Raw genomic sequence first — 6,386 nt, 5'->3', positions numbered from 1 at the left:
GGAAGTCATCGCGGAAACCGAGGCGTATTTCGAAGGCTTGGACGTTTCGTATTACAGAAAGGGCATCGAAATGTTGGAAAATCGCTATATTAAGTATATCGCCCTTGAAAGCAATTATGTTGAGGAATAAATATGACTTTGTCCAAAAAACGCTTGTTTTCATTAAAAATCCCGGTACTTTTCTATGTAGTATATATATATATATATATATTGCTAAGTGTTCCGGAATCATCATTAATATATTCAATATCAAATCAATAATAACAAAATCTTGCTCGCGATCGTGCGCGTGCGAGTTTATTCGCCTCATAAACATTTTGTCACTGTTCACGCGCTCCTGGATCAAAAATCCGTCTCTATGTTATCTCCGAATCGCTTGCTCAATGCCTATGTCTTTTGAAAATTAATCGCTCCGTTTCCATTACCGGCATTAGCAAAATGCAGTCTATCGTGCGTCACGCTGCCCAAATTATGATTACTCCGGCGTCTCGCGACTTGCCTATACTACAACCGCGTTTATACTTCGATCATTAACGAAATATTTACTGAATCGAGTAAATATCGCGTATAATATTGGAAACATATCGCCGGACTTGAACTTGTCGATTATGACCCCCAGATTATGAGTTCGGATCCAATCGATATCATAATTGGTGCCGACCTATTCGGCATGCTTCTCGAAAGGGTTCCGAACATGAGCCTATTGCGCAACATATGACTTTCGGCTGGATTCTTCCTGGATCAATAACTTAATTTTTGACTATTAATCAATTTCCGCGCTTGCGCATCACGGAGTTGTTCTTGAAATTCTCGATCGCGATCTTCATCGCTTTTGGGAGATTAAGGAAGTGCCTCAGAAAGCCCTGAAGAGCCCTTAGAATCACATTCCCCACACTGGGAGAACGCTATATCGTTCGATTATCGTTTAAAAACGGATCACCTATCTCGATAGGCGAATCGCGCTCTATTGCTGTTTCGAGCTTTCACTGCTTGGAACAACGCTTAATTCGAGACCGCCCAATTATCGCTTCCGAGTACCGCGAATTTCTCGCAGAGTACGAAACACTCGATCATATGACCAAAGTCCACTGACAGAAATTGTCGAACTAGAGCAATTATATTTCGCATCACGCTGTCTTACATGATAGCAATGCAACCATCCACTTACGAGTGGTCTTCACGCTTCATGTCGAACATCAAACGGAACATCATTGACTATATATTCATTGGCCCTAAACTTCAAAGGGATTTAGCTATTGTCCTAATGCAGTGACGCCAATATCGTTACGTGTTTACCGCTGATATCGCCAAAATGTATCGATAAATCTTAGATGATTCCCGAGACACCGAGATTACCAGTGCATTGTGTGTCACCTACCTCTGGTGGATCAATTACCGATTATTGCTTTTTTTACCGTTACCTATGGTACATCTTTCAATTCCGCGTGACCATATCATCACTCGAATGCATCATACGAGCCATTCTGTCGATCATCGCTAAGTTTTTTCTTTAGGATGGGCTATTTCAGTTAATACTACCGCCAAAATTCTCATGCAGCGATTGTGATCCCTCCAATGCGAATACGAAATTCCTAGCCAACTTCTTGATTGCTAGTCTGATTATTTATCAACGACTTTCGTATCTTAATGCCATTAGCATTCCGCGCAGGACTACTTACGGATCTCATACTCTACACTGCGCCCTTCATGCATTTTCTGACGCATCGACTGCGGCTTTGACTGCCGCAGTGTATCTCCGTACCGTTAATATAAAAGGCTCAATTCGTCTCTCTTTTTGTCACTAAATCAAAAATGGTCCCTCTTAAAACCATCAGCGTCCCGCGATTGAAATTATCCGCTGCGGTGCTTCTCGCTCGCTTGATGCATTTCGCCCGCTGAATTCTCCAACTTCTGAAGCTCAAGTATCACTGCTGGACTGCACCATTATACTCGCCTGGCTGAGTCAGTCACCTTCCCGATGGAAAATCTTTGTCGCTAATCGCGTTTCGGCTGTGCAATCATTCCTTCCTGGAATTCTGACATCATGTTCCGACACACCAATTTCGCGTCTCGCGATCTTGCTCTCGATCTTTTCAAGACACATGTTATATAGGATATATTAGGTATACAACTTTGCTTCCGCCGTTTTTCTATAGATGGCTTTAGCGGTAAGTGGTGGTCGAAATAAATAGATCATAGACGTCATACAATAAACTTGGGCATTTGTCAACATAACCCATAGAAACATTAGTCGATTTGTGTCTGCACCATAAAGTTATTCTCGATTGAAAATGTCAGTTTACGAGCCAAATTCTCGTCATTTGCGAGAGGTTTTAATTTTTTGCTTCAATATGAAGAAATCTGTGGCTGAGGCTCATCGAATGCTCTCAAATACTTATGGTGAGGCCGCTATTAGTGAAAGAACGTGTCGTGAGTGGTTTCAACGCTTCAAGAACGGTGATTTTGACGTCGAAGACCGGCATAGCGGTGGAAGAGAGATTTTCGAAGATGCAGAATTGGAGGCATTACTTGAGCAAGACTCGTGTCAAAATCAAGAAGAATTGGCACGATCATTGGGAGTAACTCAACAAGCCATTTCAAAACGCCTCAAAGCCATGATTCAGAAGCAAGGAAATTGGGTGCTGTACGAATTGAAACCGAGAGATGTTGAACGGCGTTTGTTTGCTTGTGAACAGCTGCTTGAAAGGCAAAGACGGAAGGGATTTCTGCATCGTATTGTGACTGGGGACGAAAAATGGGTTCATTACGATAATCCCAAGCGCAGAAAATCATGGGGAGTTCCCGGCCATGCTTCCACGATGGAAAACCGATCGATGGTCAAACCGAATATTCACGGCTCCAAGATCATGCTCTGTATTTAGTGGGACCAGCTCGGCGTAGTGTATTATGAACTGTTAAAACCGACTGAAACAATCACAGTCGATCGGTATCGAACGCAATTGATGCGTTTGAGCCGAGCATTGAAAGACAAACGGCCGCAATACAACGAGAGACACGATAAAGTGATTTTGCAGCATGACAATGCTCGACCCCATGTTGCGAAAGTGGTCAAGACATACTTGGAAACGTTGAAATGGGAAGTCCTACCCTGCCGTATTCTTCAGACGTTGCTCCCTCTGACTATCACTTGTTTCGATCAATGGCACACGGCCTGGCTGACCAGCACTTCCGGTCTTATGAAGAAGTAAAAAATTGGATCGATTCGTGGATAGCCTCAAAAGATGAGCAGTTTTTTCGACGCGGGATTCGTACGCTACCCGAAAGATGGGAAAAAGTAGTGGTCAGCGATGGACAATACTTTGAATCAAAAATGTATAACCAGTTTTTTACAATAAAGCCTCGAATTTCGGAAAAAAAATGGCGGAAGCAAAATTGTACACCTAATATAATATGGAGGTTAGGCCCTCCATCATCCCTTTGATTGCATCATCTTCCCGAGTCCTGATCGAACTCGTGTCCTTCGAAACCCTCTGATGTTCCTCTCGAACAATACTCAGAACCTCCAGTATGTGCCTTACACGCTACGTCCAATTGGGATCTCGCGTCTTTATTCTTCATGGCCAAAATTATTACGAACTACCTTATCTACTATATACGTTTTCTAAATCGATTACCGACATTCATGTATTCCGATAAAGGAACCATGTTTTACGGCGCCAATCACGAATTATCCAATGCACATGCGAAAGCAGTTCGCGATCCTAATTTCCGAAACCGATTCGCTATAGATGGAACTGCGTGGCATTTCCTATCCCTTGCATCGCCGCACTTCGGCGGTATGTGAGAGGCCGGCCTTAAAGCATCATGTTAAGCATCATTTAAAACGATCGGCCTCCACACGCTAACTTTTAAAGAAATGTCAACGCTCCTCTCGAATCGAGGCGTGCCTTAATTCATGCCTGATCGCTTCTGTTTCCGATAATCTCCATCATCCATTATCACGCTCTGACTCCTGGTCATTCTTTGGTCTCTCTTATCGCTCCTGCCGAACCAACCGTGACTTAAACGAACATAGACTTTCGCGTTGGCAAATGATTCAACAAATAACCGAAGGTTTTTGGAAATCATGATTACTTGCATTTCAACAACGCTCAAAATAGCGCGTTGTCCAGCGACTGGCCAAATCGTTCTCGTGTGCAATCTTCTGGTTCCATCGAGTCAACTGGGAACTTGATCGGATCACGGCGTGTCATCCAGGTAATGACAAATTAACTCGCGTCGTAACTGTAAAAACTGGTCGTTTCGAGTGCAGGCGACCAATTGTAAAACTTTGTTTTCTATCTGTCAATTCCGAAGAATCTATAGATTCCGTGGCGGAGTTTCCATTGAACGTACTTGATGTTTTATCAGTATCGCGAACTGTAAGCGTCGATTATATTGCGATTTTGTATATTTGTATTAGCTTATTTTCGTTGTTATATCATTATTATATCTTGCGCGTTTTGATGCGAACTTTTTCGAATGCATACAATCAAGGCGAGCGGTATGTTCCGGAATTATTATTAATTTCAATTTATTCTTGGGGATGGCAAGTGAACAGCTCATAGATACCGAGCCGTCCCTGTTCAAACATACCTGCGACCAACATTTTGTTCAAAACATGCGTGTATCTCGTTCTAATCACGCTGTCTATCTTAAATGACACGATCCCCCCCCCTTGCGCGATACTCGAAAAAGTGATGATCACGCACATATTCCGAGTGTGAGAAATCAATTCGCTTCCCGATCCTGATCAATACGGATTATGCAGTCTTTCGTAACGCTTCTTATCCCGAATCTGAAGTGCGAACCACATCGACTTTCTATCGCATATTACCACTGCATTTTGTCACCTAACATTCTCGGTATACGAGGTACTGCGAGGGCATCAGTGCGAGAATTGCCTGCGTTTCCGGCGAGATTTGCCGGTCTCGTTACTGCTCGCAATATATAATAATTTCGTTCGGTGAGAAATCACTCGATGTCATATCAAATGCGAATTACCTGTGCACGCATCTTACCGAATGCATCAATTCTCGGTCTACAAGCTTCGCTTACCGCCTGCTTTGAATAAATCTTCAATTCGATTTAACAATAAAATTTAAATTCTTACAACAAAGAGAGTCGTTGTAATTGCACATCGCCTGCGCGAGCGAGCCTTTCTGACAAGATGACATCAGCCTCACAACACAATCTTCTCACTAAATAATTAGGCGCAAGGCACGAGAGAGCGTGCCACTCTTTCAATAATCTCTTCATTCGTAATTAATCCGCGATGGCAGGGAGATTGTCAAAAATGGGGAAATTGTCGGAGAGCGAGAGAGATAAGCTATAAGAATCACACACGAAATAGTGAAGAAATAAAAAACAATTATATTCAGCGAATCGTTTACATGCAATCTGCGAAGCTTGCTCTCTCCGCTGGACTCAATATAATCCACTTCCATGAAGGCGGAACGATGATTTACTTCTAATGCTGGATGACAACCGTATTCTTCAATACGAGCTTTTATTTCTCTCCGCGATTACTTTCGAGGGTAACTGATAATGACAATCGATTACTCGCAAGATCTCTCGATAGCAAGAATTCGTACGCGAAGTAAAACACGTTACCCAGAGAGTAACGCCGACGCGAAGCCGAACGTTAACTCGAAAACGCAACATAATCATAATAATCGTTTCGACACGGTACAACCGATACATGACAGCACGAAAGCCTAATATGATTCGATTGTGGCAAGAGAGGTGAACGCGATTCGACAACTAAGATTTCACCTAATCACAATGCTTGGGAGGATGGCACGTGATCCGCAATTTTCCAACTTTACACGGCCATTAAAGCGGCTGCTTTCCGCGACGTGAGCTTTTTACATGCGATCTGTTCGAAGCTACGAACCTGGATCGACAGCTTTACAGCAGCGATGGCTAGTCTTATTTTTGACGTCCTGATCCTTCTCGGCATTCTCCTCACGATAGCGATTCTCGAAAATTCTCCCGTTAACGGCGACTTCACACGTCCTTTACAAAAGCTCAGCAAGAATATAGGGATGGGCGATGTTCTAATTAATCGATACATCGATGATTTCTTTGGCTGAAGCGAATATTTTTACTCGATATTTTCTCCAATCAATTAATCGATATCCGATTAATTTTTATTCAACATCGACCAGTGATGCCATTTTTTTAGGCACTACGAACAGTAATTAGTGAGCACTTAAACCAATTATTGTTTTTGAGTTCTCTTTCACAAAAAGAATGAGGATTAATATGAGATGTTAGTTCAACACGTGTTTTTTATGTTCCTGTATTAAGTAATAATTATCGCGATTAATGTGTTACATATGTTTCTTTTATGTAAAATTTTATTTCATATATTATATATATAT

This window comes from Atta cephalotes (assembly GCF_000143395.1).
Source record: "Atta cephalotes unplaced genomic scaffold scaffold00002, whole genome shotgun sequence".
In the NCBI taxonomy this organism is placed as follows: domain Eukaryota; kingdom Metazoa; phylum Arthropoda; class Insecta; order Hymenoptera; family Formicidae; genus Atta; species Atta cephalotes.
The sequence above is the reverse complement of the archived record's forward strand: the minus strand, read 5'-3'. Positions refer to the sequence as shown.